Source organism: Alexandromys fortis, unplaced genomic scaffold, assembly GCF_014885135.2.
Source record: "Alexandromys fortis isolate MF-2015 unplaced genomic scaffold, M_Fortis_MF-2015_v1.1 scaffold_14, whole genome shotgun sequence".
Lineage (NCBI taxonomy): Eukaryota > Metazoa > Chordata > Mammalia > Rodentia > Cricetidae > Alexandromys > Alexandromys fortis.
Window position 1 is genome coordinate 1,288,032 of NW_026067910.1, and position 27,007 is coordinate 1,315,038.

The 27,007-nt window shown below is 46.2% G+C and overlaps 1 protein-coding gene across 5 annotated transcripts in view; it reads right to left on the reverse strand.

Moving 5' to 3' along the window:
- Positions 1-27,007, reverse strand: part of Fyn (FYN proto-oncogene, Src family tyrosine kinase) — a 211,453-nt gene that overhangs the window by 112,723 nt on the left and 71,723 nt on the right. The window contains exon 1 of one of the 5 annotated variants that reach the window (XM_050138047.1): positions 24,824-25,054. The exons of the other annotated variants lie outside the window; for them this stretch is intronic. The gene's annotated coding sequence lies outside the window, so the exon portion shown is untranslated. Of the gene's footprint in view, positions 1-24,823; positions 25,055-27,007 lie in introns of those variants that run through there. 5 annotated transcript variants of the gene reach the window in all.

Genomic DNA, 27,007 nt, shown 5'->3' on the forward strand with positions numbered 1-27,007 from the left:
CTACTAGTAAGAGGCCCAGGTATTTTCCTGGGCAGGAGCTCTTTGCCTTTCTGGACTACCTCAGTCTACAGAATTTTTTCAGAGTTCTAGATGGAATTTTTATTGTTGTTACTGCTTGTTTGTTTTTCTGGAATGTCTTTAAGTGTTTGAAATTAGCATATGAAATGCAAAGAATTTAAGCCACAAAATGCATCCCTATTCAGTTATCAAAATATTTCCAAGTTACATACTGAGACGGTTTCAAAATAACTTAACAAAATTGAGATGGATTTCCTTCAGTATTTAAACGTTTTTCTGCAAAAACTAAATGCCATTTTTAAGTATCCTTAAATGGAAAATTATATTTCGTGATTGTAATATAACATAAAAACTTTCTATTCATACGCTATTCTATACAGAGCTACAACTATTCCATAATAAAGAGAAACTCTGGATTTCAGTTCGAGGTTAAGGAAAACGAGGAATAACCCTTGAATTCCAGCCATGTCCTCAGTCCCAGAACACCGGCTTTAAGCCTTCCCCCTAACTCTCATTATCTTTCGCTGTCTTGATTTTCCTAATTTGGCATTACCTTAAAGTTTTGTTTTTCTGGTTTTTTAAATTGTATTTTGATATAAGACTTATATTTTAAGTTCTAAGCATTTTAACATTTAAGCATTTAACTCTGTATTCTTTTTTTTAAAAAAAAATAATGTTCTCCCCTACCACCAGCCCGAGAAGGGAGGCACTCATCAGTAGTGTCTGGATCAATCAGTGATTAAGTACACTGATTGTATAAGCCTGGTTAATATTAAAATTACCACGCCTCTCTTTGGCAGCCTGTGAGGCCCTAAATATGTAGATGGACATCTCAGCATTCTATATTTAGATTACGAATGACTGAGGTTAGGCAACAAAATGTTCCCTTCCCTTAGAGTGGGTGCTTCATCTGCGTTGCTGACGGACAGGTCTCTGGGAACAGACCAGCTGTTCATAACTGAGATGTAACACCCTAGATGCCCAGAGACAAGTACAACCCTGGGCTTTGTGGAGCATCAAGTCCGGCAACTTCTGTCAGCTGGTCCAGAGCAGGCAGGACTCTCTTCACCTCCCTGAGTCTTGCCCAGGAAAGAATGGTGAAACTATGCTGGTAAGGCCAGTTAGCACCACTTGGCATCTACTGGAAACTGGACCAAGATCTGACTTCCTGCCAACCACACAGACGTGAAGCTGTGGTGCTGGGGCAGGGAGACCAAGCAGATGAAAAGGTGAAATCCCACACACTTTCCCCATGGCCCCAGGAGTGATGTCCCTGAATAGGAGGCCAGAGATGGCAACCCTGGTGACCACCCCAGGAAGGTGTATTCAACATCTGGCCACATGCTTCATTCCAAGCCCCACAGCATCTGTGATGATCACTCATGACAGACAAGACTATCCATATTATCCTCTTTCCTAAGAGAATCTTTTGCCAAAAACAAACAAACAAAAAAAAATGAGGGAGACATAATGATTTTCTCTGCTGAAAACCAGCAATCAGGGCACAGTGACCACTGTTTTGGCAGAAATTTACCACTGGCAGAATTTTTCACACCTAACATCATGTCAAGTGATTCTTAGGAGTGTGTTCTTCTCCAGTAACTCCTAGGCTGACGAGCTTCTACTGTTAGGAATGGGTGGACTTGGCACATAACCCTCTTTATACTTAAGCACATCTATTTCCATTTCATTAGGATTGGGATATATGATCTTAGTTACCAGTAGAAGTTAACTGAAGGATGACAAACAGGTGATTTGACTACTGTACCTTCCGCTTCTTGAACTGCAATGTGTGCGTAGTTATAAAGGAATAATACTGTTCTTATGGGTACTCTCACACAGTAGTGGGTAGCCCTGTGTACTTTCTGTTTCTAAGATACTCCACAGGCCGTGTATGACTTCTGAGTTAAAGGCAACATTTTCAATACACACTGTGAACAGGTATTGCCAATATAGTTCTCATCAATACTGGGTTATTCTTTCTTCTTCCTAATGTAGCCCTTATATGTCCTTTATGAGCCACGGAGCCTCAAGAGCAGGGGACAACAATCTCCTTGGGGGTGGGCATCTGAATGGCCTAGAGCCTTAGAGGACTCCAACCCTCTGACATGAGCATCACGTGGACACATCCAGGAGTGTCAGCCCTCAGGCTTCACTCAAACAAGCTTCCCCAGGTGATGGATGTGTATACTAAGGTTGGAGAGGCCCTGACTCAAGGGACCCCCAGACTCTTGTCAGTGACTGGGTCAAAAATAAACATGGCCCCAATACAGGCCGATGAGACAAGAATGTTTTGCTAGGAACAGCTCACTCTTCTGAGAGAATCTCTGTATTGCCCACTGATGTGTGTGTGCAAAGTCTGAGATTTCCGTGGCTCTTTTGCTGTAGCCACTGGAGACGAGGAAAACGCTGGAAAGCAGAGTTTAGGACTGCAACACCTGATTTCCCAATGCATTCCTCAGTTTTTAGGTCTCCCTGAGTGGGGTCGGCGAGTGTTAGCTCTGCAAAACGTTTTAAGGAATTGGTCCCAAATCAATGTTGTGAGAGGGAGAGGATAGCAAGGCTGAGCTCCTCACACTCCGAGGAGAGCAGAGCAGCTCTTGAGAGGCTCCTTTTGTTCAGGGAACCGACCCAGTGGTGCTCTGGTTATGATGACCGTTTCATCTGCGCATTTCCAAGTCAGCTGGACTCAATCTTCCAGAGGAAATGCTGAACACTTTCCAAATTATCTTAACCAGAGTGGTCAACAGTTGCCTTCCCAAGCAGTCACACGGATGTCATTTCCTGCAAAGACAATGGGGGACTAATTGCTCAGCCTGGGCCTCCAGAAGGGAGGGTGTGTAATTACTGAGGGTAAATAGAGAAGAGCCTGGGGCTCTCAGAGTCTGGTTCTAGATCTGCTCCAATGACTTGTGGAACTGGGACCGGCGATCTGGTCTGGAGAAGATCTGAGGGGCAGTAACATGTGCAGGCATGTATGCCCCTTTACATGTCCCTGCTTCTCTGTGAAGACTTCTCTGAGAAAAGCAAATAGACCGGCCGTTACTCAGAACCACATGCGGCTTTAATATAATTTTGATTCACATGTAGGTGTTACGTGTAGTTGTGGAGAATGGCAACGTCTCAACGGACATCTTTGGTGTCCTAGCTTGTTAGCCACACTGGGGAAGAGGGCTATTCTGGGTTTGTATTGGTGCTGGGGTTGTCACGGTGACCTGATGAGAATGAATTTTCTGTCAGGAAGTGAGCATGCTGACTACCTCACAGAATGTCTCCCCAGCTTCTCCCTCACAAGCTCTTTCCCCCTCAGCCCCCTTTTGCTTTCTCTTTCCTGCCCTCCTTTCCACTTCCAGCTTCCCCAGTTCCCAACAGCATCCCATGCAATGAATTTCAAACTACATCGCTCCCATTCTTGGTCCTGGCTCGTGAGCTACCTTTAGCCGCAGGGAAGGAACTCTCTTGGCCACTGTTCTGTTCACAGAGCTTGTACAGTAGCTGGCATGGAATCACAGCATCTGCTGAACGAGGAACCAAAGGCCTCCCTGGACCGATGATGTCTCATAGGAGCTCAGGTTACTTCCTAGCTCTGGCATCTCTTCATCCACCTTACTGACGTATATTAATATCTGGGCACAGACTGCACAGGTCCCAACTAGGTGTCATCTGGGAAGGACTTACAGCCTGGACCAAGCTTTGGAAATGAGAAACCACATTCACTGTGGCCAAGAAGCTTACAAGCAAGAAGTCTTCTAACTGGAGAATAGGAGAAAAAGGAGCGTTACCCAGGCCGCTGAGACAGTGCTCTGGCTAACCAGCTCGACACTAGTGCAAACGCATATGACAAGCTCGCAAGGGAACTTAATGTGTAGCAAGCATTCAAAAGTACTTGTTGACTGTTTGAATGAATCAGTGGGTCTCATGCGTGTAACAAGGGGTGTCTCTTACAGTGGGGTGCTTTCCCCCCAAAAGTTAAGGAATGGATATGACATGGGAAGCTGCTGTCTGTTCTAGGGTAAGGGGAACAGCTGGAATCCAGACTTTGTCCCACAGGGTCACTAAACCACATCAATCCAGGAACTGCTGGGCCTGTGGCATCGCTAGAAAAATCTCAAGATAAAACAAAAACAGTAAGTAAAACACAACCAACCAAACAAACAAACAAAAAACCCCAGCCACCTATTATTTACAAGGTTAAACACAAGCTCTGTTCTTAAAAGCAAAGAGAAGGGCTGAGAGGGAGGTGGGGTGCATTCCTGTCCCTTTCTTTTCTCGGCTCTCCTCTGGCTGCTGCTGTTTATGTGTAGCGTGAAGTAAAGGCTGGCGGCTTATGTGCACAATAACAAGGGATTTCACACTCAGCCCTGACTCCCCCCAGCTACAATCGTCTCTGAAGTGCTACAACTAAATTGTCCGAAAAATCCGAGCTCCAAACGATTGAATAATACACTAAACAAGCAGCAAGCACACAGACAAAGCCGCACCCACTGCCAGGACCAGGATGGTTCTCCAGGGAAGCAAGCCCACTGACTGACTGTACACTTCCTCCTCCTCCTGGGTGAGGGTGGCGCGATTAACGGGGTGTTTTGGGAAGGACTCACTGACCCTGCCAGCTAACCCTCCTGTCAATTCTGGCTTTCCTCCAACAAGCTGTACGAACTCAAGCAGGGCTGTGGAGGGTTGCTTTATGATTTTTTGGAGTGGGAGTAAACAGCAGAGAGAGGAGGAGGAGGAGGAGGAAGAGAGAGGAGAAGAGCATGGGGCGCTAGGCCAGCAGGAAGGAAGTACTGACCGCAGACTAAGGGGATATGAGGGTCAAACTATAAAAGCTGGATGCTCCTTTTAATGCAAGTACCAGGAGGAGACGGCAGAGGCTCACTGTGAGCTAGACATCACCAAACCAGATTCCTGAGACTGAGAAGTCAGACTGGAGAAACACAGGTTGGGGGTTCACTGCACTCAGGCATGGCTGTTGTGCAAGGAGTGGCTGAGCCAAGGGAGTGCTGCTCCCACCATCAGAACCTCCAGCGAAGCCCGAGCAATAAAAAATATCGACATAATTTCATATTCTTCTTATTACTATAGTGAAATCTATAGATCAAGGGTACTGCACTCATTTAGGGTTAGACATAAACGAAGTAAAAGTCACTGGAACTGGATTACCTGTCTAGCGTGGGGTGGATTCTGAGTCTCTAAAACTCGTTAGAATAAAATGTATGTGTGCAATCACCCCATCTTTCTTGCCAGTCCTGAAAGCACATCAGGCAGCAGGTAGAGCAAGAAAACGAAGCAAATCCTGTTTTATAGCAAACGCGAATTGTTTCTGAGCTGCCCTTTTAGGTCAAGCTATGTCTAGGATGCGCAATCTAGTCAGGATTAGACACACCGCACTGCTCTGATGCACCTGCACCTGCTGAGCATGTCCCCTAGCTCCCCTGAAGAGACACCGGGGTGGCTCCAGGGATGGCTGAGGAAGGCACGTCTGCGTGATTTCACAAGCAGCTCAGAATGGAGGTAACAGCAAATAACGCAGAACCTGGGGTGTGGGTGGTGACCATATCAGGATTGAGAGTAGATGGAATGTTTAAAAAAATCTTATAATTTTAAATTTTCTTTTTAGTACCAGGACCCAGTATGTCTCTCACAGACCCAGAACACACACACACACACACACACACACACACACACACACACTTTCAACGCTTATACTAATTCTCATAACTAAATAGTGGAACAGATCAGTTTTCCCACAGAACCATCTCCAGGCCAAGGGTACTGACAACTAGAGATCTAGTTTTCCACCTGATCCAATACCCAAAGCTTAGCCCAGTGTCTCTTATAGCCCATGTTAAGGTTCTCAGTTACAGCATTGATTATCCAACATTGTGCTAACTTCTTTACTAAGAGCTTGTTTTAACCATCCCAGAAGAGGTCACATTTTAAACCAACAAACCTCCCATAAAAAAACAGAATGTCTGAAGTACTTGTTTTATTTACCCAGCTCTGGAATCAATGAGATTAATTTAAATCTTGGCCCTGTTAAGTTTAGTAAACTTGGGGGGGGGGGACCCTTAATGGCATGAATACAAAGCAGAAGCTTTCCCTCTTTCCTTCTTTGCTTTTAACAAATCTTCATCGAAAGACAACCTATTACCAGGACTACAGAGATGGCCCAGTGGGGAAAAGCTTGGGACCAGAGGGGAGAAGCTTGGGACCAGTGGGGGAGGAGCTTGGGTCCAATGGGGGAGGAGCTTGGGACCAGATGGAAGGAACTTGGGACCAGTGGGGGAGAAGCTTGGGCCTAGTGGGGAGGAGCTTGGGACCAGCGGGGAGGAGCTTGGGCCCACTGGGGAGGAGCTCTCTGAACAAGAAGGAGGACTGAAGGATTACAGAACGTGGAAATCTCAGGGCTCTTTACACATCCATTCTCTCACAAACTGAACCTTTAATTTAATTTTAAATAAAAAAAAACAGCTGATACTTTTTTTCTGTAATGAATCAATAAACAGAAATTATCAGGAAATTCAAAGGATCAAAAGAAAGAAAAATCCTGAAGAAGAAAACAAGACTTGATCAGATATGGAGATTCACCATAGAATAACAGTGGTTATTTGGACATGGACAAACAGTCATTTGTACATGCACATTCAAATAGACCAACAAAATAAAACAGTCTAAAACAGACAGAGTGCACGGTGCTGGGTTCACTGAAGGTATTAAGTTGACTCTCCCCAAAAGATATGCTGGGAAATCCTGACATCCAAGGACCTCACAATGTGACCCTACTTGGAAACAAGATGGCTGAAGATGTAGAGATGTTATATAGAATAGACCCAGTGGAAGGTTAATTTATTTATTTAGTGCCTTAAATAAGAAGGAAATGGACCCAAAGAGACCCCCAGGGAAGGCCATGTACTAAGGGAGACCAAGATCCAAGCGCTGCAGCAGGAACCCAAGGAGAGGGATCAAGGAAGACCTGCCAGTCTCCCCCAGCAGCAAGCAGAGGGCTCTCCCCACCAAGCTTCAGGAGGCACTGCCCGGCTCACACCTCAGGTTTGAACTTCTGGCCTCTAGATGACCTTTCTGAGAGGACTCCCGTCTGCTGCCTCAAGGCCCGGGTTTTGTTATGCTTGTTACTGCAGCCCCAGGAAGCAAATGCACAAAATATCAGCACCTAGAAGACAACTCTGCAGAAAAATTATAGATAGATGGTAGGATTAAAAACAGCCAAAGAAAAGGAAACAACTCATTGAACACCTTCACATTCACCAGCAGGTAAAGATTTTTAAATCTGAACAAAAAAAAATGCACTAACCAAGGAAAAATACCTCAATTGTAATTATAGTAAAATTGCGACATCATGAAATGACTTCAATAGAATCAAAAGGAAAGGAGGAAGAGGCCATTATAGCACATGTCTGGCAGATACACTGCAGACAATCCAGAAGGAAATAGGTAAAGAGCCGAGAAGGAAAATCAGGAAATAGCCAATGCATACTTAAAATGTTTTAATTTAATGACCAAAGAAAACCCAAATCACAATGGACTACACCAGCCTGTTCTGGTCAGACTGGCTAAGCTAACCAGGACAGACACCGGGAAGGCTGGTGAGGAAATGGGTGTGTTCATGGGGACTTCTCATCCAGTGCAGGTGAGTGTGCTCACACAGGGAAGGGCATCTCCTCAGACTTAGGATCTGACCCCCAGGGGTACATCCTACACAGTATCAAATATGTCTGTCCTCTGAGGCACTCTGGAAACAACTTAAAACAACTACAGAAGCGCTGAATGGATTCTGATACAGTCATATACAACCCGGTCACACAGCAGCATGAAAGCAGAGGCATGTTTTATTCATATAAAACTTCTAATAGATAAAAACCAACCTTTGAGGTTTAAAAGTGCCGTTGCTGACTACACTTGGTGGAGTTCCCTGCTAGAGACTAGAGGGGCCTAGAAGTTGGCAGCCTCTCAGTGACTTCTCTCTCATCCGGCTGTTGCTAACAAGGGCTGAGCTCCCCTGGAAAATCCACCAGCCCTGCACTTACCTACTCTCTGCATTTCTCACGCAAGAACACAAAACTTCCATTAAAACTCCTAGAACTCTTGGCGCTAGCCCAAAGAAATCAGAAACAAAACAGAGCTCTCCTGAGCACGGGAAAGCCGAGGAATACTGAAAATTAATTTAAACAAGATAAGATGAGCTGAAGATTTACAGTGCTAAAAGCTTCAAAGTGCCATTTCATTAAACTGCGCGTTTTATTCACTTAAGATGACTATCACGGTAAAGACATTTTAGATTGTTATATTAGGACGGCATGCAGCAGGCAGTTTCAGTACAGTAACACCCACTAGTCTGTCTTTATCTTAATTGAGTTTTAAGTAAAAATTTGGCTATTCAAGGCCAACTTCATATACATCAAAAAATGTTTTTCTGGAACCTTGGTTTATAGCTTGCAACATCCTAGAAGGGAAAAATCTTAAAAAAAAAAAAAAAAAAAAAGCATTTCCATCTTCAGGTGCATAGAAGACCCTGGCGAGAACCACAGCAGAGACCGGCCCATTCCTGCCTCCACCACAGAGCATGGATGGGTGAAACATCTCCAAGGGGGCAGTGCTGGCTGACCTCCAGGGAGAGGGAGAGGAGGCCCTCTGCTTTGGGGATACCCTGATCTCAGTCTTCTGGTCATCTGATAGTCAACCGGCTATCATCACACATAGTCCCGGAGATCCTGGTGTGTAGGAGGCCAAACAGGCTGGCCCTTGCGGACAGTTCTTTTCTAGAACCTTTTGGAGGAGAGGTTCATTCCCATAACTAGGCCAGCACCCTAAGAATGAGGGCCATCTGCAGAGGAAGTGAGACACACACAATGGCTCTATCCCACGGACCCCACATACCGTGTGTGCTTTGAGAGTGGTCCCAGAGATGCTCTGCTCTCCCCACCCACAGTGTAGAGATCTGTGCACCTCCAACTCACCCCACTTTCCTAAACATCAGCTCCCCAAAGAGGAGCATCTCTCGCCTCAAGCTCTGTCACCCCAAAAAGAAGCACCTCCCACCTCAAGTTCTGTCAAAGAGAAGCGTTTCTCACCTCAAGCTGTCACCCCAAAGAGGAGCACCTCCCACCTCAAGCTGCTACCCCAAAGAGGAGCACCTCTCGCCTCAAGCTCTTGCGTAAGCTTTCTGGTGGACGACGGTATTGTAAGTTCAACCCTATCCCCCAGTCCTTAGCCGAAGTTCTCTTGATAGAAGAATAGCATGAGCTTCTCAAGCAATTTGTTTTTATCATGAATTCTGAAAATGGAGATGAATGACAGAAATCAAATGCAGTAATCAGTTCAGAGTTATATGGACAGAGCAAAACCACCCAGGCCAGTTCCTTTAAGAGCCTTTCAGTTGGAAGACTGAGTCCTGCCGCTATGCAAGGGAGTCACAAGCCACAGCTGTGGGAAGGTCTGATTTGATTTTGGATGGCCCATGAATTAAGAATGGGTTTTGACATTTTTAAATGGCTGGAAAAGAAAAGAAACTCAAATTTCAGCGTCGATAAAAGAAAACGTATTGGCACATCGCCACGCCCGTTTGCTTGTGTTTTGTCTGGGGCTGCTTTCAAATGACAATAGCAGAGCTGTCTCCGAGGAGTCCGTATGGCCCACAGAGATGGAAATATTTATAATCTGGCCTTTGCAGAAAACGTGTGCGGGTCCTGAGCTAAAAAAATCGCTAAGTTTGCAGAAGGCTGCCCAGCTCATCAGCGCCCCGTGCCTCTGAAACCATCTCTGTGACAAATCAAAAGCAAACCCTAAAGCAGGTGTCGATCCCCCATCCAGGTAAGAGACACAACCCGCTAGAGCTGTCTTTCAACCCGTGGGAAGCAAACTATAAAATTCAATAGTTACACCTACCATTTCTTGAATTAAATAAAAGACAAAAATTCAAGGATATAGCTAGGGACGCACATCCACGGGACTGCTCAGAGGAAAATGGTCTCCAGCCATACGTGCATGTGACAGACACCTAAGAGGACAAAGTATTAAGTTCTGTGCTACTAGAACATTTAAAACTGGAGAACACCTTGCTCGAGGGAGAGAAGTACATACATAAGCACATACATGGAACAAAATCACTATCAGAGATGCTGTCATTGGGTCTAGCTGGAGGCCATAGTGAATTAGCTGAGGCACGTTGGTACATGTCCTCACAGCAATCCTCCTTGAAGAGTCGCAGCTCATGGCTTCAGCTGACAACGACAATAAAGCACAAGGAGAATAAGCTGGGTGCATTTGCCTCAAAGCCTACACAGCTTCTCATCATGAATTAATCTCTGTGGCCCCGGGACATGGGTCATAGCTCAAGGTTCAGAACAGGTTGCTGCTGAGAATGAATAAGAGAAAACAGCTACTATTTACTGAATATTTATTACTTGCCAGGTTCTGTGCTGGGCTTCAGTCTAAGCCTATCAGATGCATGGGCTCTAGCACTGGTTTGCAAGTAAAAAATGGGAGCCGGAAGAAATAAATTAAGTTGCTCAAGGTTAGATTATAAATTTGTGGAGAGCTGCAAACCTAGGTCTTGATGTTCCCATTGGTCAGGTGTTTGGGGTACGCTCTCCACTACTATAAACTCTCCTTTGAACTGGTGCAAGTAATGCCAATAGGACGGGTGCACGTATTGCCAATAGGACGGGTGCACGTACTGTCAATAGGATTGGTGCACGCATTGCCAATAGGATTGGTGCATGCATTGCCAATAGGACGGGTGCACGCATTGCCAACAGGATTGGTGCACGCATTGCCAATAGGATTGGTGCACACATTGCCAACAGGATTGGTGCACGCATTGCCAATAGGACGGGTGCACGTATTGCCAATATAAAGGAATAACTGCACGTCTGGTAGTGCATAGTGGAACAAAGGGGAGGAGGGAAGATGGGAGGAAGGATGGGAAGGAATAGAGAGGGGAGGAAGCGGAGAGAATATGTTTTTTACTCATACACCCAGTAAGTACTGACTGAGCGGGCACTGTGTGTCAGACCTTGGCCAGAGAATCATGGATACAACAGCAAACAAAACAGATAGAAACGCAGGCATCATGGCAATCACATGGGTGAGAAAACCCTTGGAAACAGGACTTTACCATGTAGGTTACAATCATACTATAAGTAAGACTGGTGACAAGCAAAATTCATATGTGTTGAAGACACAGGCCAATGAAATTGCAGACATTACACAGAATGGAAGAAGGGAGATAAGAAATTTCTGGTAAATTAATTTTTGTGGCACTGCGAGTTGGTCCCAGGGCCTTGCTAGTAAGCGGCCGAAGTACTTCCCCAACTTATTTTTACTTTATGAAGGATAAAAGTGTTTTTCTTCTAAATTTTCACTTAGAATATTTTTATGTATCAAACGTTTGTGTTTTTATTTACTCAAGCCTGTTCTTGCATCACGAAGTAACCAGAGAAGCAAATTCTCTGATGCCAGAACATTTACAACGATGCTACTTACAATATTAACTATAAGAATTCTTAACAGCACAGTAAGAGTATAGTGCGTGGTTACATAGTCTATTCACATAACAGAAAACATCATAGCACTTTAATCATATTAGAAAATTAGAATATGAAATGGAAGAAAGATGATCAAAGCATACACACAGGAAATAACGACACCATAACACTGTTATCTTGATATGGGTGTGACTAAGAAATATTTTCATTTCTTTGTAGCTTACCACCTTGCCTACACTGAAGACTGTAAAGCCAAGAACATTTTAAAATTTTATTCTAGAAGTTTACATCCAAGAGAAGCTATGCCTCTCTACCTTACTGCTCCACTTCTACTGGTCACCTGGGACTTGTGAGGAGCTTGGCCGTCAATCAATTTCAGCACTACCTTGGGTGTGAAATACTGTTATTTCATTTTTACTATGTGTTTGGTGGTGCATGTGTGCCATGGTGTGTTTGTGTGTAGATCAGAAGACAACTTATGTGGGAGTCAGTTCTCTCCTTCTACCACGTGGGTTCTGGGGAACAAACTCAGGTTGCCAGGATTTTCAAGTGCTTTTGCCAGGCTGAGCCACCTCACCAGCCCTAATACATATTTCTAAATTCACTTGCAAAGAGGTTTCAAAATAGATTCAAAGGTGGCAAAAGCCATCACCAGGGTGCGATGGGTGATTATAATGAATTCTTCGGCAGTGACAACATATTCATTTAACAAATACACCGTGCTGGCTGTGCTCCAGGCACCCTGTGAGGTAGGTACCAGAAGGTCGAATCAGGTCTCTGGGAACAAATGAGCCACAGGGCTGCCACTGGTCCTCTGCACCAGCTCTCAGCAGGATGCAGGGAGGGGCGGAGCTGGGTAGCAATCCTCAGGAGGCTCTGACACAGCCGGGACATGTGGCCCCAGAGAGGCTGGCTTCATTTCTCTCCTTCCAGCTGCCTCATTTGTAAAACAAGGATAATTCTGACCCAGTTTGAAGCACTGTGGTGCAGGATAAATGCAAAGTATTCCGGGCTTGTTTTTACCTTTCCAGTGCTCAATGGATTCCACACGGAGATAGGCAATGTTGCTTCCTTCCTTGGGAAATTTACATTTACTCTTTAAGAGCCTGGAAATGAGGCTAAGGTGGTTAAAAGAGAGAGTTACATACTTTTTTTCTTCTATATATTCAGATTAGCAATCATAGGAAAACTCATTTCCTTGAACAGATAAGGAAAGGAAGGGATTTCAAAGCTGAAGGAAAGTGCACCCCCATTCTCAGGGCAGCTCTGGGGCTGCAGCAGGAGACTGGCATAATTCTGATGCAGTCAGCTGGGGACCAACCCAACTCTGGCTGGCACTTTAAGCTCTGAGAAGGACTCCCAGCTTTCCCGCCCACCTTTTAAGATTTTTTTTTTAAAGCAACATTTTTTTTTGTTTGTTTGCTTTGTTGGCCTAGAATTCACTATTGCAGACCAGGCTGGCCTCCAACTCAAGACATCTACCTGCCTCTGCCTCCCAGACAGCACCTGTTGCTCTCCCCAGCCCAGTTCATCTTCTAATTAGCAGGAACATTTATATCCATCAATTCCCTGCTACAGACAGGTAGAGGAGAGAAGCTGGGCAGGGTATGGTAGAGGAGGACAGAGACTTGCCCGTGATGCTCTGTGAGGAAGCTGATTCTGCTCACTGAGTGTATGCGCACAAGTGGGCAAATGCCCAGACCCTGGCAGGGAGGCCACCTTAACCCCTGGTCCTGGTAGTTGAGGCAGAAGTTAAGGACCTATTTTCACAAGCTCAGATTCTTTGTGCTCCCTCTGCTCCAGTAAGGACTAGGAACTGGAAAGCTCCACAGCAATGAGAAGCCGAAGCCCTATCCTCCTGCCTGTGCTTCATGATGCCACACGAGTAACTAATGGTGGCTGTGGATGTTGAGATGAATGGACAGAGATGGCTATGGAGGTCAGCCTGCCGTCTTCCTCCGCCCCTACATCCTTTTTGTCTGAGCCTCCTGAACTCCAGCTCCCCAGTGCAAATGAGTAGGCACAGCAGCCGCAGGCGAAATGGACAGAGCTTGCAATTTGTACCCTGGGCGGGGCGCACTACATCCATGGCAACAGTCAAGCCCAATTCTGAGAGGCATGATGAGCATGCTAGGATAAATTCAGTAACTGCTCCACTTTTTAAAAGGGAGTTGTAAAAATTATCTTTAAAATGCTCGTTGATGCCCTGTGGGTATGAGTCACTTTGTGTGCAGCAGGATCAAGATGGATCTCTATTATGGGTTTCTGCCAGCTCTTTGATTCTAAACAACTTTATTAATGTTAATAGGAGTGATGCACACATCAATGAAAGAATAAATTCCTTGGGTTTAGGAGAGCTTCAATTAGTGATCTGTATTAAGCAATGTAAAATGTTTTTTAATTTTCTTTCAAGTAATGAGACATCACCCCGGCAGGGTTGAAAACGAGGCAAAGGGTAGGAAAGACAGGGAGGGAGCAAGCTTTCCAGCCAGCTGGCTCTGCACCCAGGTCCTCAGCATCACTCAGGGAGTAGAGCAGGAGGCAGAAACACACCTTAACAAAGGGACAACAAAGGAGATGAAGGGAGGAGGAGGCGACACAGAAAACCGAGCCAGCTGCGGGAGGAATTCACTATTGACCACAACAGTACCGACTGCAGTCGCGTTTTCCAAATCTGTCACCATACTGCTCCATTCCCCCCACCACCACCACCAGAGCAGAAGTTAATACCATCTATCTACTTCCAAAAATATCAAGACAAAAGTAGGGATTTCAGCTGAAAGGATGATGCAGCAGGTCCCCCAATGAGCAGGCTATCGTACAGTGGGACAATGCATCTGTGCCTGGCATTTCTGCAAACTTGGCTTTTAACCCTCTTCTACACAGGTCGAATTGTCTCTCCTCAACTTGGAGCAGAACAAATGACAATTCTCACGGAGTATAGTTTAGCTGAACAAGTATTTATAGAAAAAAAAAACATGTTGGCTGCAGAAATGTTCCACGCCAGCCGCAGAGGCGCCTGGGAACACACCATTTGCTCTGAATTATCAGTGAGTCCGGGTGTCTCCAGTGCCCCAGGATGAACGAGGAAACAGTGTGTCTGAGATGGTGACAAAAACACAGCCTGGCGTGTGCACCTCTTAACAGTGTCGACTTCCTCTCACTTCCGCTGCCGCTAGGAATCTGTGCATGTTCTGCAGACAGCCTTCCTGCAGCAGACACTCGGCAGAGGCTCTGCCCGGGCTTTAGTTACCATCCCCAGCACGGAACTGCTGGGCCCTGGGGGAGCTCAGGTTAGACATTCTGTGCAAGTGAAAACAAGAGACGAGGCCAACACTGACCACGTCTCAAGGCTCAAAGTGTCTGCAGCCAACTTGGCAGGTAAAAAGGCAAGACTAACTACTGCATACCAAGATGGACTTGCAGTTGGCGCTGAGTAAAACTCTTAACCGCTGAGCCATCTCTTCGGACGGTTTCAGTAAAACTCTTAGGTTTCTCAATCATACATGCTTTCGCTAGCAAGGAAATGGCAGTCTCGTACCAGGTAACCAGAAGCCCGATGAAGGTCTTCTAAAACAGAAGGAATCACTTACCTCTGCTTCTACTCCAACTCTCTCCAGCAAAACTGTTCCCAGAATCATCTACCTTGGAGTACCAAAATAACCGCTTCCACTAAAATGTTTGAGCATAGGCTACTGTTTCATTTCTTGGAGCAATCTTTTTGGCCAATTCATGTTTTTAGGATTTTCTAATTCAAGTGATTCTCAGTACCTATGAAAACTGTCATTCAATTATCTGTGCTATCTGGGCTCCATTGGAAGCATTTGTAATTAAGGATTATAAACTACGCAGTCTTTAGGACCCCAGCCAGTTTCCCCCATCATATCCTCAGTGTGGTTTCATAGTCGGTTTTATCTTCTCCAGTCTGGAAAGGGAAGTCATGTGTTGCTAAGGTCATGGAACAGTGGTTCTCAGCTGTCCTAAGGCTGTGACCCCTTGTGTTGTGGGGATCCCCAATCATAAAAATTATTTTTGTTGCTACTTCATAACTGTAATTTCAATACTGTTATGAACTGTAAATACCTGGCATGCGACCCCAGTGGGAGTCACGGCCCACAGGTTGAGAACAGCTGTCATGGACGACCGTAATGTTTTAAAACACTGATAACTGGGGCAGGTGTGGAACAAAACCCCAGAGATGAAGGACACTCGAAGACCCTCAACACTGGGGTGTCCCTGTCCAATGTTAGTATCACTCCTGCAATAATAACGAAGCAACATGCCAAGGATAATTTAAATTTCTGTAGTCACCGGTCTAAATGTAGGATTAGCCAAAGACAAAAACCACGAAAGACAGATACACACAGAATTCCGTCTTCCCAAAGAGCACTGCATCGATATTGGATATTTACTTTCTAAGGAAACACCAGAAAACATATATCAAGTTAGGAGTGGGACAAACCACACAAAAAAAAAAAAGGCAAAAAAAGATCATCTTTCCCACGAGCGACCTTTCCCCCCTCTAAATAGTTTCCCACAAGCTGAGCTCCTGAATGCACACTGCAGTGTGGATATGGTGACTGGTCTCACTGGGACCTTCTCATCCTCAAATCTACAGTTTATGTCAAAAGCTGCTAAAGTAAACCACATAAACTTTAAAAGAACATTTCATTCCTGTGGCATTAAAAGTCCAAGAAGAGACATCACAGGCCCGAGAATACAGAATACAGAGGCAACAGACTCTTTAGATCTCAACCACATGTGTTTAGGCACAAAAACTCACATTCCAGAGGGTCAAACCTTCTGGAAAGAGCCACGGCGGCCACTCTACCCCCGAGGGGTTCTTTTCTTCCCAGCTCCACAGAACGACAGGCTCCGTCAGCTTTCTGTCCCGTGTGGGATTTGAGACTGCACTGCAGAGCCACTGGATGTGTTTGGTGACCCAGAAGGGAAGCAGACTCTCAAGTTTCACTTTCACGTCACTGAGCGTCTAGGTTTCGGAAACATACATGAACACGTCCCATATTACACCCACTGTCACGAGTGATAACCACTTCAACTTCCGGCCCCTTGTTGTGAGATATCTGATAACACTGTGTAAAGGCCTGTCACTGTAATTGGTTTAATAAAAAGCCAAATGGCCAACAGCTAGGCAGGAGCTATACGTGGGACTTCTGGACAGCAAAAGTTCTGAGGAGAAGAAAGGGGGAGTCGCCAGCTAGACACAGAGGAAGCAGGACATGCCAGAGGAGAGACAAAAGCCACATACCATGTGTTAGCATTCATTAAAAAAAATGGGTTATAAGAGCTAGTTAGAAACAAGCAGGAGCTAAGACAGAGCTTTTATAATTAAGAAGTCTCCATGTCATTGTTTGGGAGCTGGCTGGCAGGACAGAGAAAGACTCCTTACAGTCCCTAGTCTTTGTTACCTAGCAACAATGAGCTACCTATGAAGTACTTAACACAACAGCCACCTACAAAATACTTAACACAGCAGGGCTGTCACCACAAAGGAGCTCTTCCTGTTATATGGACTCTCAGGAGTGTCACTAAGAATCCAATGAGTCACCACCACTGAAAGAACTCAGCGAGGGCTGAAGAAATCCTGATTCTGTTTGAGGCTTCCTTGGCCACTGCTGCATGAGTCCTCCCTCAACTTCCTTATAAAACCAAGATGGTAGAACAGGTGACTGATGCTTCTCCCAAGCCTCTAAGCCTTGGACCTAACTAGAAGAAAACTCTAGGAGGCTTTGTCAGCCTGCATTCATCTGAGGAGGTCCTTTCTGCCAGCTGGGTCAAACACCAGACGGAAGCCAGCAGTTAGGTCCTATGATGCATTCTCCATAGAGAGGCAGAGGCTGGGGACATTAACTTTTCCACCAACTAAGAGACTGTCAACCACAACGCCTTCCGCCTGGCCTTCTCCTCACTAAAGAGGTCTCACAGGACTATCCAAATGTTAGGTGGACAGTCGAAGAGAAACACCACCAAGTAAAATCAAGACATGAGGCCAAGTGTGAATTCAGACATAATCGGGGCAAACTTAGCTTCAAAATGATTCACTGTGTATCTCAAATTCTAATTTAACTGGGCATCCTGTATGCTTCTGTTGAATCTGGCGATCCCACACACACGCTGCTGCTGGTGGTAGGCTGCCTCATGCCACCCACTGGTCCTCCTGTACAGTCAGTCCAGTACAAGTCCTTCTTCTGGGGCCGAGGAAAAAGGGTTTGCGAGTTAGGCTCAATCCTTTTCCTGTCCAACTGTCCCTCTTGGGCCCTCCTACTGGCTTCACATCGCTGTATGCCTACTTACATCCCCTCCACAAGAGGCTCTCAATTGTCTCCTGACCAACCTTTCGGCCGCAGCCCCCTTACCCGGGCAGTAGCCGTCAGCAGAAGGAGGCAACTCACAGCGTCACCCACGGCTGCATGAGTCATCCACTCTCGGAAGCAACTGCCTCTTTTTTTTTTTCTAAATAAAAGGTCATTTATAACCACAAATTAAAACCATCAAATTACAAGCCTTTTAAATACTGAAGTGAAACAAAAAAATGTAGGTTGTGCGAAAGAGAAGCTGGGGCAGAGGCGAAGGGCGGGGGGACAGGCGCAGCTCGAGCGCTGGCTCTCATAGTCTTCTAGGGTTCTGCTTTTCTGCCAGCTTCCTTTCTCTCCTGAGCTCACAACAGCTCTCAAGGGAATGGAAGACCACCCCCCGCCCCAACACACATACACCAAGGAACAATGTGGGAAGGGGGGAGGGATACATGGGAAGGATTGGAGTAAGAAGCTTTGATTGACTTATAAACTGGCCTCCTCCCAATCGGCCTCTGCTGTGGGGCTACCCTCTAAGACCCCAGTGCGATTCTGAGGGACCCCTGACATCTCCTTCAGACTGTGGACCACTCATTCTTCTTTAGGCTACTTGGTGCCCACAAACAGAAGCACCATGCGTTCCACCTCTGTCTCTCCAGAGCCGAGTCTACACAGCAGACAAAGCTAACCCAGTGGAGGTACCTCCAGCACTAAAGCTTGTCCTACTGGGTCAGCTGATTTCCCAAAGCCCAGCCTTTCCCCCTGGCAGAATCTGTCTCTTCAGTATCCTATCACAGATGACCCTTTTCCTTAATATCAACAACTGGGCTGGGTAGTTTACTGTCAACTTGGCACGAACTCGGATCATCTGGGAAGAAGAAGCCTCAGTTAAGAAAATGCCTCCATCAGATTAGACTATAGGCATTTTCCTGATTAGCGATTGATATGGGAGGCCCCAGCTCACTGTGGAGGGTGCCATCCCTGGGGTTGTATAAGGTTGTATAAGCTCTGGGTTGTATAAGGCAGGCTGAGCAAGCCATGGGGAGGGGGCAATAAGCAGCACCCTTCCTTGACTTCTGTGGCATTTCCTGCCTTGAGCCCTGGCCCTGGTTCCTCCATGATGTACTGTAAGGTATAAGGGAACAAACCCTTTCGCCCCAAGTTGCTTCTGTCATAGTGCTTATCACAACAATAGGAAGCCAACTATGACAAGCACTTGCAGCAAACCCCCAAAGGAAGAGGCTTACAATGAACTACATGACAAAGTAGGAAAAGCGTTCATGCCATTAGCTCTCAGCAGCCCTCAAGCAGCTAGAAGACAGAAGTGCCCATGGCCTGGTCTACTCCTGAAGGTGGGGGGATAGAGGGGGGCGCGTCATCACTAAGCTGGGACTGGAAGTTCAGTCTGATAATTTTGCAGATCCATTCTGAGGCGCTGGGGCACTTGGGTCTGCCCCCCACTGACTCAACAGAGTATCTGCCGATTACCTTTATGTGGTTGTTCTGAGATCTGGATGTGAAATATTTAAGATAGCAATGTAGGGCTCCGAGGTGGAGGGGGAGAGCTGGGGGACACTCTGAGAATGTCATATCCCCCAGAGTTTTACCTCCTCATTTAATCTTCTCACTATCTGCTGGAGAAATAGAACCAAGCAGGTTTTAAACTCACTTCTTTTGGACACCAGGGCTCTCTGTCTACCACATCCATCTGCTCCACTTGGGTCACTGAGTTCCAGCTTCTCTTCCTCGGGTCGGTGCGAGGTCACGGCCTTCTCTAGGCATGCAGTTGGTAGACACAGACTGGGCATTTCATGGGCTTTAAACAAGGGCCCTACTGAAGGGATTCATCTAACAGAGGCCTTCTTTATAGACTTTTTTGCAACAAAGCTGCGTGCATTATGTAGGTAATTGCAGTCTGTATCTTGAGACATACTTAGGGAGTCGACAAGAATTGCTTTACTTAGCGGATGATGGTGAGAGCGCCATCATCAATGCTGAGCTTTGCCCCAGATGACAGGAAACATTCTCAACTTCTCACATAGGGAGTCTGGGGAAGCCGGCCCTCCCTGCTCAGGTGTCATCACTTCCCTGCCTCTGGTTTCTGTGTGTCGCCCCCTCCACCATCCCCCTCCACCAGTGAACTCTCTGGTAATTCTGATTTACCACAAGAAGGGACTTCCTTAGCCCAGGCTAGGCTAACACAGCTTCCCCACTTACCCCCAACAAGGATCTGGGGTCATCTATAAGTTATCATTTGCAACTTAGAAGTCCTATCGATAGGGAACACACTACTGTTAATGCTAAGGTCAGAGGTCAGTCCCTCGGAAGCAAAAATAATCAAAGCAACAATACTGCAGGTGCACTCTGTCAGTCAAAGGCACCATCAGGTGACAGGCAGGTGACATGAGGTGACAGGCAGCCCCTTCCAGTTGCAATCCCCTCAGGAGGATTTAACAAGAGAGGTATTTAAAAAATGACCAGGGCGCAGGAAAACCACAAGGCCTACTGCGGTCTAGCAGGAAGTCTGGAGAAGCAGTCACCATTACAGCCCAAGGCCTGACAGAGCTGAGAGAGCAGACACCCGGGCTTGGACAGGAAGACATAAAGGCTGGTGGGGAAGGCTGCCCAGGGGAACCGTGCCTGCCCCAGCACAGACACTGCCAGTCAGAGAGACCCCAGGGGTGGGGAGTGGGGACAATATTCTCACCTCATTCCCTTCCTCCTTCTCTCCCTCTCTTCAGTATGTGGGTGCTAAACCCAACCGCAAACCAGAAACAAAAGAACCCCCCAAGTAGGTCACAGAAGTCAAGCTGCTGGGTCACTGGAGACAGAGAGAAGGGAGGGACTTGTTCAGGGTGCAGAGGAGTGTCAAAGGCCTGCCATCTTACTCAGAGTTAACAGTATCCCACGGCCACTGCTGGGGGGAGTACCTGGTGCCACTGCAAAGCTCTGTGGACATTTTTGCCAGAACATAGCATTGTTCAGGCAAGCATGTTTTAAAAATACATTCATGAAAGAAAGAATATTTTACTTTAGTGATGTAGGAAAAAACCTCCATGTATTTTATGCTAAGCTTCGTTCTTTTTCTAAAAGAAGTAAAAACAAAAACTCTACAAAAAAAAAAAAAAAAAAAGCAACTCCGATCTTTAAAGTGGACGGTAACACCAGGCTTCATTCAGTGGGTGCACGGGGCTACCACAAGGTCCTTTCTTTCCCCTCCCCTCCTTCTCTTTCCCCCTTTCCCTTTCTCCTCCCCCTTTCTTCTGTTTAATAGCTAAGGGTTTCCAGTTAGATTTATCTTAGTAAACAAATGGATAACGTGCCTCCAGGTTTAAGGGAGATTCATCCCACCTTTCAGCTTCAACCCAACTAGCATGAGTTCTGCTGGGCTGAAGCAGGTCTTGGGAGTCGGCACTGACACCCTCTGTTGCATGGGGTGCACCCAGTAAGTGCTTTCTAAATCTCCCTGGGTGTGTGTGCATCTTCTGACAAAGGAGAAAGAGGGTGGCTCCGGAGCTCCCTGGATGGGACCGGTGGCACACGGGTACAGGAGATGGTGTGTGGTTCTAGGACAGCGGTTTTCAACCTGGGAATTGTGACCCCTAAGGGAGTCCAGCAACTCTTTCACAGGGTCACCTAAGACCATCAAAAACCACAATTTATAAGTTATAAATTGTAATTTATTTTACAATTCACAACAGTAGCAAAATTACAGTAATGAGGTAGCAACAGAAATAATTTTATGGTTGGGGGTCACCACAAAATAAGGGACTGTATATCAAAGGGTTAGGAAGGCTGTGAACCACTGAGCTAGGGACACCCCAGGTTGTTTCTGAGATGATAGAGAGGTGGCTCTAAGTAACCTTGACCACAAAAGGAAAGCTTCCTTCCTTTCAGGCTCTCAGGCTCTAAAACCCAGGGGGCTGCTGCCATGCCCTGCAATTTCCTTGTGGTGCCTGAGGTCCTTCCTTCGCCAGAGACACACGGTCACCAGCTTGGGTCACTAGAGACACGCAGTCACCGGCTCAGGTCACTAGAGACACGCGGTCACCAGCTCGGGCCTTCTGGTTTTATGGCATCGCTTGCTTGGTAGGATGGATTTCACTTTAACTTAAACTTTGCTGGTTTTCTACTTGAGGTAATGAAGTTTCATTTAAAATTTTAAAAAATTAGCTTCTAATAGAAAGGACTCATCTGAGAGACTACGCGTATGAGTGACAGATGGGAAACCCAGATGACTGAGTTTGGGGAAAAGCAGATACACACAAGCGCAGCCTGTGATTCAGAGGCATCCAGGATTTTGGTTCTAATTGCCAAGCAGGTAGGCAATAATGACTAATTTTATTGCCTTATAAAGAGATAATTCTTTCATTGAAGGTAGTAGTTCTCCCGGCCAGAGACCTGTAACTCAAGGAGAGCAATACTATTTTAGTAAACTGCGTTGCGACCTGATTAATGATTGAACGTTGAGGCCCAAAGATTTAGATTAATAGTCAGATGATAATTACAGACCATAAATATGGAGCAGGAAGAGAGAAGCAGAACACTGCTCTCTCTGCACAGGCTCTAACAAGGGGCCCTTGGCTGTCACTGGGATGTGAGGAGAGGGGTAGGGGAACCTTCCCTGAGTCACACAGGCCTCGCTGAGAGTACCCAAGGCCACCAGGGGAATTAGATTACAAAAGCAATCTGTCACGGTCTGTGACTCCTTTTGATGTCAGGCTGGTGAGGCTGCTGTGTATCATTTCCACGGCACTCACTGATCAGCGGAATCACTTCCAACTGTCGCCTCCTACATAAGCTGAAGTCTGAGACATGTTTGTTCGCTCTGATCCATCCCCAGACACCCCAAAATCCTTAATTCTAACCTCTCGAAATGAGCATTACATTAACGCTCATGGCTCCTTCCAAGTGGAGGGCTCAGGAAGCATGGTGTCTCTTCCAACAGCGCGAGCGAGCATGCAGAAGCCCAACCCACTTCACACACGCTTGCACATCCCTGTCCCCTACTCAAGCCCACCCCATGGGTGAAGCCGGGCATGAAGTCTGCAAGGCCTGCTCCCTACTTCAAGAGAAGACGTTCGATTCAACATATCCTATGCTTCCAAACGTCATGTCAGTTCCCAGCAGACTGCACTCTGGAGCTGGGATCCCTCCCCTGTGCGTGGCTGTTTACTTGTTTTAAAAATATTTCTACAAAGCACCCATTGTTTTCTCCCCAGTGTGCCACCGCATGATACACTGACAAGCTACTGCTTCTGCATGAATAAGAGGGTTTTCCCCAGTGAACAACGGAGTCGCTGGCACTGGGAAAGAGTCTGGTCCAGCAGCAAGCACTGTATGTGGCCAACGTGGCTGCGCACAGCCTTCTGGACCCAGTAGGCCCACAAGCAAACAGTCTGCAGAGGCTGACTCTAGAGGCTTGGTTTCAGACATGACACAGAGGGCTGCTTTTTGTGATGTGTGGCTTCGGTTGGGAATTTCGTTAAGACTTACTGAGCTGCTAGGACAGGGAATAAATAGACTTTAATTTCCAGTCATCAAGTTTAGCTTCAAAAGCAAAGGCTTTAAACGTAATATATAGTAGCTGATTTGGTGGTGGGAGTGGCAGTCACACAGCACAGTGTGCAGACCGAGAACAGAAGTGTTGCCAACACTGGACAACACAGGCCAAATTGTTTCTGCACTTCTTAGTCTAATGGAATCCAGTTCCGCAAAGGGACTGACTTGTGTTAGAACAAAAGGCAGAATAAAGTTTTTGTCCCATGATTTCTCAGACTGCATCTTTGCTGTATATACTTTTGGGTGACTGCCCCATCCCTCACCCCCAAAGAAGTCTGTTCTGCTTACAGTGCAGCAGCAGGCCATGTGACTGTAGTTATCTAACATCTGACTGGACAGAAATGAACAACTGACCCAAGAAAGACTTATTCATGGGTGGCTAGGAACCGACAAATAGTGAAGCGTGGCTTAAAATGAAAAAGTTACACCAATCAGATTGCTCTACAAGGAATCTGAAGTTCCAGGCTGATACAGGCTAGCTGTGGTTTGCTAAGCCAACAGATAATGCGTCCTTGGGTACTGTGGGGTCCAGTTAGGGCCAAGGTCAAGCAGGGCTCCAGCTGGCCTACAGACTGAAGAATGGAGCAGACAGATAAGGTGACATGGAGAACATGGGGGCTACAGATGCAGCCGTAGACAGTGGGCTTTGTTCTAACGGCTTTCTAGCCCCAAGAGGCTTTCTTACTGATGCAACTAACTCTAAAGAAAGATGAAATCATCAACTTTGCAGATAAGCGTAGTCCTCGCCCTTCACCAAGGAAACATCTTTGCAACAGAGACTATTTCAGAAAACCACAACCAATCTAAACACAGAGTTGTGGAGCCCAGTCCCAGAGGGTGTCCAACTCCTGTACCTAAGGCTCTGGAAGGACTGAAGAAAGGGGGCAGGAAGGCAGTAAGAACCTGGAAGGGAACCTGGAAGTCTGCTCTGAGAATGTGCCTCCTAGGAATGTCAGAAGCTACAACCATAAAGTCCCAACACAACTCCCTAAAACGCAGCTGTGCAAGGCCAACACTAGACATGTTAATATCTAATGTTATGAGATGGAGGTGAGGGAGCCAGCAGGCCCCCAGCCTACACAAAGAACTACAGGCAACATAAGACACGCTGAGGGTGGGAGGAACAGTCTTCCCCAGGAAAGGGCCCACGAATTAGTTTCCCAATACAAAACAGCTGGCTCTGAAATAGATATACGACTAACATTATATAGACTGATTAGGGTATATTTAGGATAATGTATGTGCTATTAATCAATAATTAATATGAATTATTAATATATCTATCTACAATTAATAAAAAAGAGGCCATGAATTTGAAAGAGCAAAAAAAGGATACATGGGAGGGTTTGAAGGGGGAATGATGTAATTACGTTATAGTATAAAAATACAATAAATATATTTTTAAAAGAGCCATAATCTTTTTACCTGGGGTAACTTGATGAGGCCTTTGTTCTGGCAACTGAAAACAAGTTCTGACCGAGACAGCAGCCCACAGGGCTCTCACAGGGTGACCCGCAGCTCTAAGGACTGGAGAGAGACTGCGGAGAGACATGAACTGTGGTGGCAGGAGCTCAAAGACCAGCAAACAGACAGGCTTGTAGCTAAGCTGGCTGGCGTGAGAAAGGAAGTAGAGCGGTCAGTGCTGTGTCTCCAGGAGTATGGGAAGGGCCTTCAGGAGAGCAAGGTTCTGACTTCCTAGCAGGAGGGGGCGGAGCCAGGCCCCTGGGAAGGGGAGGCAGCACAGAGGGCTGCTGGGGCTGTGAACTCAGGTCCTCAAGGTTGCGCAATGAATACTTCACTGACTGAGTCATCTCTACAGCTTCGAGAATGTGTCTTTCTTTATTTTTTTTTTTTAATTTTAGAGGATAACAGTAAGTAGAAATGCCTGCATTTGGGGTAGAAAATATTTCTGTAACTATAACTAGTTGCTGGCCCAGGAAGAACATTTGAGGAAAGAAGAATAAGTACGTGACTCCCTTGGTGGGTGGAAAAGGGGGTGCTATCTGGCGCATCTGGCGCGTGAAGACAGCTGCTGGCTTTCCAGGTAGCCCAGCTGGCCAGCAATGGTAGTTTCGAAACCACACACCAAAAAAAAAAAAAAAAAAAAAAAAAAAAAGACAGAAAGAAAGAAGAAAAGAAACCTTTGTTTTAAGGACCTTCTTAGTGTGTGGACAGTACTCAAAAGTATATAAAAGGAACTGCATGGAACTGAACTTGCCCAAGAACAGCTTTTTCAAGAGCTTCCTGGATCCTCAGATGGACAGGCTTGGAGCTGAACTGAATGAGTGAGAAGCAGAGCAGCTGCAACCAGTGCTGTGTCTCCCAGAGTATGTAAGCAGCTTCTGAGAAAGCTCTGCAACCATCAGTTTGTAAGAGGTGTTTGAGAGAGCAGGGTTACAACTGGGCCAGCAGGAGGGGAAGGTGCCAGGCCACTGGGAGGAGGCAGCACAGATGGCCATGGATGCTTCAGGGGAGTAGAGCAGAAATGCCCAAGGCAAAAACCTGGGACTCTTTCGTCTAAATGAATGTGTTAATGGCTCCCAGGGAGCGGTATGAGAGGGCTTAGCACATATGCCTCCTCTACTGTACTGGCTGTAAATAACCCATGTGCTTGTCTGTGCCATCTGCTTGGTGTGCATTTTGTGGAACTGGGGAGAATAAAAGGAGGCAGAGAAAGAATGGTTACTAATACTTAAGTTGATACTCTGAAAAATCAAACAAGCTTACGCAGCTTGTTGTTGTTGTTATTATTATTATTATTATTATTTCTGGTTAACTAACCCAGAAATGTTCCTTTTTCTTTTTCTATGGGGTGTGGGGTCAGGGCAGTTTCCTAAAGGTCAGAGAGCAGTCACAGACAGAATGAGGCTAACAGACAAACCTTCTGTTACTGGATTTCACACATCTTGAATTAATCACACGTAACCAATCTAGGCTATTTCTTCATCCGGACACAAGAGCTGTGTGTCACTAGCTTTCCTCAGAGTAATATTTTACAATTATCTCTAAAATATCATGTTTAGATAAAAGACACTCTGAACACGTAGGAGGTTTTTGTAGAGGAGCCACACCCTCCACAAGTGCCGACTGCACGTGACTGGATACTGACTGCCTTCTCACACACAGTGAGACTGCTCACCCATGTTTTAGTTCCTCACAACTATAGAACGTAAACGATCCATCCACCAACACAGCTACCGAGGGAGCATTCACTCCACTGACCGCTTCTCACGCTAATCAGAAGGCACCTGCCTGCAAGAGTGCTTTAAACCCACAAACTTAATGAGCTGCAAGGAATTTCCAAAGGTGGATCTGGACTTTCAAGATAAATACTTGGTGTCTGCCCTCTTACAGACTTGCCGCTCCCTGTCACTTCATGATCTGAGAGACTGTATAGACTGGGTGTGAGCCAATGGCTGGTTAAGAAATTTAACCTTGACAGCAGCGGGAGCTTGACTTAAGCCTGTGACTCACCTTGATGGGATCCCCAGAAATAACCGAGGTTGAGTCCCAATACAATGTATCCCCGGGGTAGCTCAAAGGCTCTGATGTCTGATGGCTTTCCCTTCAGATGGGCAGAGGGGTGAGGACAGTTATTAAGAGCTGAAT